Here is a 13,175-nt window from a genome sequence, read left to right on the forward strand (position 1 = left end):
CGGAGCCCGGAGCGGGGAACGGAGCCCGGAGCCCGGAGCGGAGCCCGGAGCCCGGAGCGGGGAACGGAGCCCGGAGCCCGGGGTGGGGAGCGGAGCCCGGAGCCCGGAGCCCGGAGCGGGGAGCGGAGCCCGGAGCCCGGAGCCCGGAGCGGGGAGCGGAGCCCGGAGCCCGGAGCGGAGCCCGGAGCCCGGAGCGGGGAACGGAGCCCGGAGCCCGGAGCCCGGAGCGGGGAACGGAGCCCGGAGCGGAGCCCGGAGCCCGGAGCCCGGGGTGGGGAACGGAGCCCGGAGCCCGGAGCCCGGGGTGGGGAACGGAGCCCGGAGCCCGGAGCGGAGCCCGGAGCCCGGAGCGGGGAACGGAGCCCGGAGCCCGGAGCGGGGAACGGAGCCCGGAGCCCGGAGCCCGGAGCGGGGAGCGGAGCCCGGAGCCCGGAGCGGAGCCCGGAGCCCGGAGCGGGGAACGGAGCCCGGAGCCCGGAGCCCGGAGCGGGGAGCGGAGCCCGGAGCCCGGAGCGGAGCCCGGAGCCCGGAGCGGGGAACGGAGCCCGGAGCCCGGAGCCCGGAGCGGGGAACGGAGCCCGGAGCGGAGCCCGGAGCCCGGAGCGGGGAACGGAGCCCGGAGCGGGGAACGGAGCCCGGAGCGGAGAGCGGGGCCCGGTGCCCGGAGCCCAGAGCCCAGAGCTCGGAGTCCGGAGCCCGGAGCGGGGCACTGAGCCCGAGGAACGGAGCCCGGAGCGGGGAGCGGGGCACTGAGCCCGGGGAGTGGAGCTTGGAGCGGGAATTGGACCCCGGGGTGGGGAGTGGAGTCCGGGGCGGCCGCGGCTGAGGCAGGAAATCCGGCCCCGAAATAGCCCCGGGCTAATGGGATTGGCGATGTGCGGCACATCCCGTGCCAGCTGTGCCCCACATGGAATCCCCCCGGGTTTGGAAGGGGCTCTGAGGAGCTGGAGCGTGTCCGCCGCTTTGCGAAGGGCTGGGAGGGTGTGGGAGCACGGTTGAGCTTAATCCCACCAGCATTATCGCAAAAACGCTGCTAAAGGGCTGCCCCGAGCTGTGACACTGGCTTTTGCTAAAAACACCGCAGGGTCAGCCACAGCTCTGCTTTGCCAGAAGGACAGAAAAGGCAACAGAAACACCAGGGGATTTTTAATTTTTTTTTTTTAAATTTTTTTTTTTTACCTTTAGGACAGTGTATTACACCCAAGAAGATGAACGCAGATGGCCTTGGATATGGCACTTCATGGAAATAAGATGCAAAAAGTGTTCCCGGGTGTGAAAAACGCCAATCACTTGGTTTTTAAAACTTAAAAATTTAATAATAATAAAATTGTTATAAAAATAGTAATACAATTCGAGTAATAAAGTTCAGAGTTAGGACAATTACAAGGCAATAAAAAGCAAAGAATTACTGACATCTGGATGTGACACTAAGTCAGGAAAAGCATGACTTGGGAACAAAGGAATCACCCTTACACCAATATACTTGTTGCATATTCATACATCCTTCATGGTTATGCATACATTCTATTTAAAACAAGAAACTCTGTCTGTTGTACATCAATCCCCACGGCATCTTTGAGTCTGAGCAAGGCCTGAAGAAATTCGCTTTTTCTGATAAGAAGCCACAAATTCCTCTCCTTTGGAAGATTTAGGTGTTCCTCAAAGCAAATATCTCATTCCTAAAAAACAATACTTTCCCACATACACAGTCTCTATTTTAACATTATGTTGGAACCTAAAACTATATTTAACACACTCTTGAGAGAATCAATCCAGCATAACTTTCTAACATTACACATATAATATTCATTGTAACATTTGCGAAAAGCTAATCATAACATATGCATTTTTCACAAGGGCATGAAATCTTCCCATATGTTCAGGTACAATTTCCATAGGTTATGTCATGATAAAAGCAGCTCTTCTGTATTCTGAGATCTTGCTTTAAAACTGCTATTTCAGGTTAGCTGATATTACCTCTTTTTGTTTTGTTTCAGTGAAGTTTTTTTTTGTAAGAAAAGCTGATTCTTCAGTCCTGGGATGCAGAGTGCGTTGTCTGTCACTGGGATTTTATCTTCATGCTGGGTTTGGACTGCCTGGCCAAAGGACAAGAGGTTTTCTCTTCTCTCACGTGTGATGAAGTGCAGCAAAAGTGATCTTGTGTCTCTTGGAAGAGAGAGCTCAGTGCTGAGCTCTACATTAAATATAAAGAAGGATTGGGCAGCACGAGATGGATGCAGGAGAGTAATAAATCCATTGATGCAGTGGGGTGTAAAGCAGAGGGGAATAAACAGCTCTGCCTACACATGGTTCAAGTTTTAACATTCAGTTGTTTGCTGAGTGGGCTGCTCGGGGCTGGCCCTTTCCTTGTACTTTGCTGCAAGAAATTAAAATAATTTATATGGGATAAACATTTCTTGTACCTTTTGTGCCCGTACAGATGAGAGGAGTGTGTGTGTGGAAGGGCACAGCAGGAGCCAGCTCAGTGCCAGGAGCTCGTGGAGGCAGGAATCTGGAATTCTGGAATTCTGGAATTCTGTGCAGTTTGGATCAGCCAGACCTGCCTTGTGTCCTAAACCTCTCCAGCCCAGAGGTTCACCTTGCATTGGCTCCTCTGAGGTGTTTTCCTTCTCAAGAAGATACCGTGGCAGCCAGGCTGGGAGAGGTCAGGATCTGGAAGGATCTGGAAAATAAAGTGAGAGATTTCATGCCCTGGGTTAAAAACCACAGGGAAAAGGGCTGGGAGAAACATTTCCTTTTCTTTAAAAATCTAATCAACATGCACAGAGAATAACACGGAGTAACTGAGAATAACCCAGATCCCCACAGCTCCCACTAAATGCTTTGATTATTTATCATTGCCCATTTTTTATGGAAACAGTTGACATTAGATTATTAGTGACCTGGGTGGTATTTGATTTTTTTTCCCCCTGGAGGTTAAAGACTTTGTAGTTTCCTGTTCTAGGTCCTTTTTAAAATTCATTTTACAACATGAAAAATATATTGTTCCGTCAAGTTTATTTCTCTGACATTTATTCAGTGCAGAGTGTGATCCTAATATTAAAGGTTTTTGATTTGAAGCTCAGGACACAGACAAAGCTTTTCAGTGGTCTTCCCTAAAACAGGGTATTTCATCACTGCCTGGGAAGTTATTATGTTGGAACAGCATAATTGTTTGAAGGAGTATTTGTTTTTCAGGGATTTGTGGGTGATATTAGGTGGCTCAGCCCAGTTGTGTCACGAAGTATTAAGGTTGCTGCCTGCTGAAGCCATGGAGCTGGGCCTATATAGAGCCATAAATAATATTGTGGGAGAGCCAGTGACAGACTTTGACTCCAGCTCAACTCTTTATTACTTGTTATATTAAATTTAAACACAATTGTTGAATTTCTTGCTGTGGGCAAACGCTTTTTGATGTCTCCTTCTATTAAAGTTGTACTATCCCTTTTAGCCTGTGAAACTCACTCTTGCCAGGTGTGTTTCTGGAATAATCAGCCCCTCATTAATGATGCCAGCAGAATTAATTGGGCTGTCAGCAGGAGGTTGGGTATCCAGTTGGAGATTATGGGGCGAGGCCAGTGGAATTAAACACATTTTGACTGTGGGGAAAGTTCATGGGGCTCAATAATGAGATGTTCATGGGAGTTACTCTGTAGGAAAAGGCAGTTTCAGGCTGGAACACTTTTTAACTCTGGAAATATGAAGGACAAATGCAAGAACTCTTATGAAATTTGAAAGCATTTGTTGACAATTTGAGATACAGTCAAGGTTTTCCTCTTTATCAGCACAGAAAGTACTGCCAAGCAGCCCCCAGACACCATAAATCATCCAGGAGAGTGCAGAGGCTGAGAAGATTACAAAGGAAAGGCTCTGGGGCAGGCAGCACCCTGAGAAGTGATTGTTTAGGGCCTGCTGGATTTAAATTGGTCATTTCAGCTGCCATTAACTCCTATCCCTAATTAGAAAATGGATTGATCTTTGCTGAAAGTTGCTGGAGACTGGCAGGTGTCCCTGGCAGATCAGAGCTCTGCATACAAATGAGATGGTGAACATGTCCACTGAGTTTCAGAGAGGGAAAAGAAAAAAAATCCATATTTGTAGGCAGCTGTTGTTAATTTTGCTTTGGGATTGGTGTTGGAAACAACACTCCAGTCAGCAAGGCCATGCTCTGCCTTCCTGATTTTCCTTGTGCTTTCAGCTGGATAAACATCCTTCCTAAGGAGGTGGGAAAGGGCAAATTTTTATCTTCCTCCTTTGGTGCCTGCAAACTGCAGATTTCCTCATGAGTCCTCTCTTCTTGCAGGAGCAAGAATTTCAATTTCAATCACCCCGTGGGAAAACAGCAGAAAATGCAATAAAGTTCCACGAGGCAGCATTATCAAATCTCCATTCACAGGGATGGATATCCATGTGCATGCAAACATCCAGATCCTCACTGGACACTGAATTTCCAAACCACATCTTCCCCAACAGCCTTAAATCTTTTGTGTCTGAATAAACCAGTGCTGCTTGACAACTGCAGCCTGGGAAAACCTCAGATCCTGCTGCTGCCAGGGACACCCAGAGGGGTTGGTTTCTAGATCAGTTTGGTTTCTTGTCTGCAGCTTTGCATCAGTTCTTTTTGCAGAATTGTTGTAGAGAGTTATTGTAGATGCTTTAAATAGCTGGATGTTGGAGAGCAGTGGTTTTTCCTTGTTTTACCAAGGAATATCACAGCCTGAACATGACATTAATTCATGGGAAAGAGGAGAATCAAAAGCCCATCTAGTGAGGGCTTAAAATTCCTTCATTTTCTTCTCTCCTTTTATTATTTTTGCCTGATGATTTCCCTGTGGCACATCCTGCTGAATTCCCAGTGCACTGCAGTGGGAAGAGCTTCCAAAGGCATCAGCAAAGGCATCCCATGCTCTTGGCAGATGAATACTGGCCTTATGGATCAGTTTGCTTTGGTAATAGGTTGACTCTTTTGGGAATCTTTCAGCTTCAAGCTGATGAGTTATTTTGCCAGTTCAGCAAGTGCTTTAATTTAGAAATGGCAGCTTTTCATTCTGACTCTGTGTTTAGCCTAAAACCACAGAATTTATTTGTTCCTTAGCCAATTTCTTGAAATACTGAAGTGCCCTACACCTGCTGTGGGTCATATCAGCAAAGGATGTTCTGTTTTCCTTTCCAGTCTTTTGCTGGTGAAATATTATTCTACTTGAGAACCTGGATTGATTTTGTAGTTCAGAGAACTTTTATAATCTCTCCTGAGTTTAAGCTCATTTCTGAGAAATCTCATAGCCCTGAAGGAAGGAACATCAATGTTGCTCTGAGCATTTCCCTTTTGGGAAGGGGGTGACTTGTTTAGAGTGGTATTTTTTGGGAAAGGACTTCTCCCTTCATTTTCTGGGACCATTTGATAACTCCGAAAATAAACATTAATTTAAAGTTTGGACGCAGTTTGTGCCACTTTTGTGTGATATTTGAGGACTTCAGTGGCAGATCTCCTCAATAAATGTAGCTCCTATAATCTTAAACAGTGATTTTATTTGTGGACCACGCAAATTCCTTGGTGCTTTCTGGAACATTCCTCAGGTCTCTGTGCTCAGCTACTGAGTAAACCTGTCCTTCCCTCTGGTTATAAACAAAGCAACTGTAAAATTGGTAACTCTCAACTCTCATTAATAGAATGGCCCTCAGGTGTCAATTTTGGTCCCAAATTATGTCAGGCTTTCTATTAGACTTAGGAGCATGCAGATGCCTAAAATGGCCTTAAAACCCAATTAAGGATACAAATGGGAAGACAATTTCTACTGACTCATATAATTTTGAAGAACATTTAAAACACTGATTACTCTCCAAAGATAGGGAAAATAAGGATGAGTGCTGGGAAATCAAAGGCATAAAGAATAAATGGCTCCTGTAAGGTTGGAGTGACAGCCTGGATTCTCACTGGGGCACTTCTTGCTGTGACAGATGCATGTTATTCATTATTAAGCTTTGAAAATTGTCTAATTGCTTGTGGTATCATTTGGAGTGAACCACCTTTCTCATCCTCAATATGAGAACCTCACAAGTGCTGTGCTTTCCCCCAGGTTTCCTGAGCTCACTTGTGGGTATTTATGAAATAATTGTGCCCCATTTGAGAGGCTGAACCACCACAGCAGGAGAAGGTTGATGGAAGGAAGCTGGCAGTGAGTTTGGCAGGCAGGTGAGACCCTGCCATGCCAGGAGATTCCCAGGTGTGGGGATAAAGGGGATTTCAAAGTGCAGAGCATCCCAAATGTTATAGATATATATTATAATATTGGCTTTTTGCAAATATTTAAATGGATTCTATATGTGTGGTGTTAAAGTAATTATTATAATGATATTGCTTTTATTTCTGTTGTTCATTAAGCTTAGTGCAATAGCTGATATAAGTTTGCTTGTGTTAAAATGCCTGCTTGGATGGGATAACATCCAGTGAACACAGGATGAGGACACCTGCACAGAGCTGCCAGCTATCAGCACTCACTGTCTGAAGACAGTGTGGGCCAAGGCCCAAAAATTGGAGATTATAAGAATGGACTAAAACCACAGCCAAGGACTCCACATGCTCTAAAAAGGTGGAACTGAGGAGGAGCCATACTAAACAATTCTTGGAACATGGAAACTAGTTTTGGGGAAAAGTTTACTGTGCTTAATTGTTTATGAATATGTAAAGAGGCTGATGCAACAGAAATGGGATATAAAGGGTGTTTCCAAACTAGCAGGTGTGCTCTTGGCTGAGTGCCATGATAACCTTTGCTCTATGGTCCTTGTCTCCTATGGTCCTTTATTAAACTTTTTACATTTTCACAGGAGAGTGAACGTGATTTTCACACAAATGCTGTCAGAGCCAGCCCAGGTCTCCTCGGGGGAACCACAGAGGTCCCTTCTCTCTGAGATGCTTGAGCACAGCTGTGCTCATGCTCCTTCCATCTGACATCTCACTGATCTCTGCTGGGAGGGGGAGGGCTCTCCAGAAAGAAAAAGGGAGGAAATGAAGCCCAGGATTTCTGTCTGAGACATTTCAGCTGAAGGCTCCTGCCCTGCTCGGGCTGTGCAGGGAGAGCAGAGGCTGGTTCCCTCTGACTCCATCCAGAGGCACAAGCAGATTTCATCCAGATTTCCTGAGCTCTGCCTTCCCAGCCTTCCTCTCTGGGAGCTGCCAGCTCAGCTCCACATCCACAAGAGCCACTGGACCTTCTTGAGCTGTTTATTGAATTTCTGAAGTATCAGAACAGCACTAAACCCACAGACTCAGCTTGGCCCTGGTGTGTGCTCTGGAGTAAATCACCCTGTCCCATGCCAGGAGACCAAGGCTCCAGCAGAAAAGGAACTTGATGATCTGATTCTAATTAGTTTCTTGATTTAATGGCAGTAATTTTACTTTCATGATGGTTGCCATTGCCCCAGCTAGCAGGGATAATAGACTTGGTTTCCTCAAAGGCTCATTTCTGATGCAGCCTCTGTTGAATCTTAAGCAATAACAAGCAGAAGCCCACAGTTACTTCAAAATTATGGGGTTTTGGTGGTTAAAAATGTCATGTTCTCTCACCTGAGTTGTTGACTGGGAATTGCCAGTATAAGAAAATGAACAGTCATAAAATTAAAATATAGCCTTAGTTGACTCCATTTCCTTCTAAGATGATCTTTTTGTTTCCTTGCTGATTTAAACACCTGCAAGTTAAAGTCCTCTTGAAACCAGAAATGGGCAAATAAAATTTTTAAGGAAATTAAACAGCATGGCATGGGATGTGTTTACACCAGTAGAAAACCAGAATGACTCCACAAAAGATAATGAAAAACAAGGGAAATAAATGGACTGATCTTAATGACCTAATGGGTGAAATATTATTAAAGTAACATTCAGTTTTGGTTACCTGAACGAAAATGCTGTCAAATGTTACACCTGAGCTGCAGAACTATCAAAACTTGTAGCTTTAATTATTTTATTTTCATTTTTAACTTGTAAAAATTTCACTCTCCACAGCTGGATTAGAGTTGGATGAGGGATCTTCACTTTTCCCCCTCTGTGATTTGCACAATCCACAGATGGATTCAGCTGGGGAAAGTTGTCTGAAGGTTTTGCCTGCTTTCCTCCCTTCATGAAGGGTAATTCTACATCTCCCTGCCTTTGTCCTGCATTAAATGGAATTTCCCATTATTATTTCTTGTGCCTATTTAGCTTTCTAAATTCTTCAAACCAAGGAGTGCTTACAGCTCTGAGGCCTTGAGCTCTCCAATTCCTCATTCACAGAACACCTGCTGACTCCTGTGGCTAACTCAAAAGCCTCTGCTGGATTGTTCCTGAATTTTGAAAAGCAAAATACATTCACAGTCCTCCCTTAGTTATGAATAATAATAATCCAGACTCTGATCCACTGCATACTTATTTATGTGTTAAGGTGTAGCCATATGTATAGAGCCTTGGGATTAGCTTATTTTAAAAAAGCCAAATTGATTCAATGTTGCATTTTCCTCTGCTGTTCATTAAATATTTTGAAGTAAAATAATTGTAAAGAATGTATGAAGAATGTATGATGAAGTTCTGCTCACCCACCCAAGAACGTTCAGCAAGATCAACCTCAATATTTGGTTCCTCTCTCTTGAGTGGTGAAAGGAGAAAAGCTGCCCTGGCTCCCTGGGATGGATGAGGGCTGTGCAGGGATGGAATGCTCCAGAGCATTGTTATCACAGTGAAATACTGGGAGCTGTGCTGGTGGCAGGAATTAGTTTTATTTACAGCATGAAGAATGTGAGGATATTTGTTGTATTAGCTGTGCTGGTCAAAAGAAACAACTCCACGCTCACTGGGATAATCGTGAAGCCATTATTCTAAAAGATGGGCTGGACCTGCATTTCAGAGGGGGAGAATCCACTGGAGAATTTTAATAACTCAGACAATGTGAGACAAAAAAATATTGTGGTTATGTTTTACAGCACATTTTACTTTCCTTGGTTGAGATTTTTCATCCTGATGAGATAAGCTTCCTTTTAAAGCAAAATTTCTCGCTTTCCCAACATATCCACTTGGGAGGTTTCAGCCCCTAGGCTGTTTGATAATGGGATTGCAGATGTTTGCTTTTTTAAACAGATTACTGAGGTGGCTGAATGTGATATTGAGATTTAACAGTTGTTATTAGCACTCGTCTTCCTGCAGGTCCAGGGTGGGAATTTCAGTTTAATCACTACAACTCAGAGTTATGAAGTTCAGCTAAAATAACTATTTGCAATTATGTGGCTGGAGCCTCTTGAGAGAGTTAAAACTCACCTCAGACTGAGATTCAGTAAACAAATTTCCAGCCCTTCCCTTTCTCTCCAGGAGCTCAGGTGTTTATCCCCTCTCTGGCTGAGAGAGGTGATGGGGCCAGGCTGGACAGGGCTGGGAGCACCAGCGGATGGTGGGAAGTTCCTTGAGGAGACAGCCAGGAAATGCAGAGCATTTTGTTCTGGAATGCCTTCAGGAGCCCTTAGCAAGGGATTTAGAATTATTTGACTTGAAAATATGACTTGGTTAAACTTCCTGGATGGATGTCCCTGCTCACCTGAGTGGGGAGGAGATTCGGAAAAACCTTCCTTGATGGAAGCTGTGGCAGGTTTCCCCCATTTTCCTCTCTGCTCGCTGTGATGTGTTTTGCCCTTTCCTTTGGGGATCTGAAGGAAACTCTGCCTGTCAGAGCAGATTCCACCTGAGCAGAGTGAGAACTCAGTGAGTGCCCCACATATGGAATTAACCTCTGGAGAACAGCACTGAGCACCACCCTGCCTCACTCCAGTAAAACCCAGGGCCATTTTCTCCATGGAGCAGTGAAGAGTGAGGAGCACTCCCTGCTGACCTGTGGAAAATGGGACATTCTTTCTGGGAGGGAAGGTGTGGTGAGGACTGGGTGTCCTGCAGGCTCCAGCTCTGCAATTCCATCAGCATTTTGGATGGCCTCTGGAGCTCTGCCACCTTTGCATCCCTGCATGCCCACCTTGCCTGTTGTGCTGGAATCTCTCCTGTTTTCAGCTGGCCTCACCTGGAACAGACTGAACTCCAGCCACAAAGCAACATCCTCTGGATTTTCTTGTAGGAGACAGTGTTCTGCAAACCCCAGAGCTCAGTAAAACTTCAATTACTGAGGCAAAGACCTTGGGGAGTTTCAAATAAGGATTAGACAATTATCTGAATACGAATAGGTGAGATAAAAAGATAAAAAGGCTGTTGAGTTGCCTGCATCTGCTTATAAATTCCTCACCAGGATCCAAGGAAAGCAGAAATCCCACAAGCATTGGCGCCAGTGCTCTCCTGCAGCAGTGACTTTGGGGTATCTCTGAGTTGCTAAGAGATGTTTTAAACAGCCCTCATTTCTCAGGTTTTGCACTCTCTGTCACCCAGGTTCCTTTGTTGTGGGAAGAGATGATGCCTGAAATAGCTCAAACCCTTGGAATGCCTGTTCCCTGTGGAACAAGAAGGGTGTTGCAAATCATCTGGGGCTTAGCTGAGCTCCAAACAGGTTGATTTTGCTCATATTTTTAAAATTCTGCCTAATATATGTAGCAATTATTCCCTAGAGCCTCATGGAAGGGAGCAGGACCCCAGCAGACTCGGCACTACACAAATGCTACAAAATCTGGGGGAAGAGTTTTGGTTTTAGGTTTATCTTCCCCCAGGTGCCTGATAGTGAAATGTCCTTCTCAGAGGGGCAAAGGGGTGCAGATCTCTGAGGGTTGCTGCTGGTAAAAGCTTGGTTTGGTGTCTGAGTTCAGCTCCTGCAGTGTCTCTGTCCAGGTTCTGCTCCAGGGAGAAGCAGAGCTGGGATATCCAAGTGAAGCTGGAGTCCATGGAGGCTTTGTGGCTCTCCTGCCTACACAGTTCCCATCCCTCAGCCCAGCTCTGTCCCCCTGGGCTGTGCCAGCCCGGCTCCTGGCTGGGACCAAGTTGGAATGTGTCCCAGCATCTTTTGGGATGTTTCCCAAACACATCTGTCTGTTTTCCCCTCTCAGTGACAGCCCTGACCCATTCCTGGGCACTTCCCAGTGCCAGCAGCACACCCACAGGTCACAGACTGGCAGGGGTGTGTGTTCAATTCCCATCTGCCAGAGCTGGGGCAGTTCTCTGCTGTTCTTTGGGCAGTTTTCTTAATCTCTCCACAGCCAATCCTCCCTCCAGGAGATCTCTTCTGTTCATGGGCCATTAATTAATTAATTATTAATTATCTGCTGTTCAAGGCCAGTGAGGTTCCCTGCATGGCTGAGAAAATTCCATCATCCATGGGGAGATGCTCTGCCCAGGGGAGGAGCCAAACATTCCTACCTGGATCCAATCTGACCTGGGAACAGCACAGCAGCCTTTGCCCCCTGCATTCCCAGAGAAGCAGCTTTATCCCTACTGCATTCCCAGAGGAGCAGCTTTATCCCCACTGCATTCCCAGAGGAGCAGCTTTATCCCCACTGCATTCCCAGAGGAGCCCAGGCCCATCTCCCCCAGCCCTGGAGCTCCAAGGAAAACTCCCCCCTTGTGCAGATCCTGCTCCAGCAGAAGCACAGCTGGCACTGCAGGAGGGCTGAGCCCCCCTGGGATGGGGCTGAGCCACCTCCCTGACACACAGGGGGACAGGGCATGTTCTGATTCTGTCAGGGGTTTGTTCTCTTTTTTTGTACTATTGATTTGTATTTTCTTTTTGCTAATAAAAATCTGCTATTCCCACTCCCATATCTTTGCCTGAGAGCCCCTTAATTTCAAAATTATAATAATTCAGAGGGAGGGGGTTTACATTTTCCATTTCAAGAGAGGCTCCTGCCTTCCTTGGCAAAACCTGTCTTTTGAAACCCAGACAGTCAGCCAGATCCTCCTGAGGCAAAAAGAGGTTCCTTCTTCCCAAAATGGGAATCCTTTCCCAAGAAATGGGGAATACATTTCCCTGAGGTTGTGTCACCCCAGGATTTGTGACACACAGGAACAATTTGGTTCTCTCCAGCAGAACAATGTTGTTCCCTCTGGTTTGTGAAATGACACTCACTGAGGGGCTAAACCCACAGAAATAATATCTAACAATATCTAGTTATTTTAGACAAATCTCTATCTGAATTACCTGCAGACAGCTTCTCTCTCACTCTTCCCCTCATTTCATACATCATTGGCCAATCATGCAGCCATCTCCTAATAGAAAGGAAAGATTTCCTCCTAGACAAGGGGAAAAGAAATGAAAATATTACTTGCTTGCACAGATCATGTGGAGCAGAGAAATCAGGAAGGATTGTTTATTCAGTAGAAGCACCAATGACAAAAAATAATTTATAACCCAGGAGACACATTTTCCCTACAGATGGAATCTTGCTTTTATTTGTTGTGGTTGTTGCGCTGATGTAATTGTGATTTCCTGTTCTGTTGTTATCAGCCAGGAAAATTTCAGGGTTGCTGGATGGGCATCTTTTGTGATTGGAACTTGAATAGTTGTATTTGATTTATCTCTGAATAATCAGTTCCAATAATTATCTAATTGAGCAGGGCATCCTGCAGGTACCTCTGACAGGGTTTCCCTCTCCTTTAAGCTCTCCCAGCACTCTCTCCATGCCAGGACTGGTGACCTCAGCAGCTCAGGGACATGTCAATGCAGTGTCTGGGGGAATGAACTCATTTCCAGCAGCTCCTGTGGCAGCCAGGGCTCAGCACCCAGGGGATTTCCACACCTGAGCTCTCACCAGCCCCAGGGAGGTGCCAGGAGCTGCTGAGCGATCTCCTGCAGGGCACAGTCACCCAAAGGCAGCAGTGCAGCCTCTGCTGCTGTCCTGTTGGAACTCAAAATGTCCCTCAGACATTTTTGGAGGTTCCGGGCCCAGGTCAGAAGCGTCTGAGACCCTGGCAGGCAGCTGGAAACAGCTGTGATTTTGGTTTGGAACCATGGAATGATTTACCAACCTTGCAGGAAGAACAAGAAGTCACAAAAGTTTAGATGTTATAGTAGAAGTCATTACAAAGTAGAGGGAAGAATTTTTTTGTGTTGTACAACAGGGTTTTTACTTTGTACATGGAGGTCAGAAGTTTTAAGATGGGGGGATTTGGGCCTGCCCTGTCCTCCCTCTTTCTCCTTCCTTACCTCCATGTTCTTGGTGATGTTGGCACTCACAGATTGGTTTAGAGTAGAAAAGCACCATTTAATATAGGTAATAGGCATTGGGAAAAA

General features: G+C 46.0%; 1 protein-coding gene across 1 annotated transcript in view; it reads right to left on the reverse strand.

The window, feature by feature from the left end:
• Window positions 1-13,175, reverse strand: part of C4AH8orf48 (chromosome 4A C8orf48 homolog) — a 429,052-nt gene that overhangs the window by 14,091 nt on the left and 401,786 nt on the right. The gene's annotated exons all lie outside the window — the stretch shown is intronic.

Source organism: Lonchura striata, chromosome 4A (genome assembly GCF_050655825.1).
Source record: "Lonchura striata isolate lonStrDom1 chromosome 4A, ASM5065582v1, whole genome shotgun sequence".
Lineage (NCBI taxonomy): Eukaryota > Metazoa > Chordata > Aves > Passeriformes > Estrildidae > Lonchura > Lonchura striata.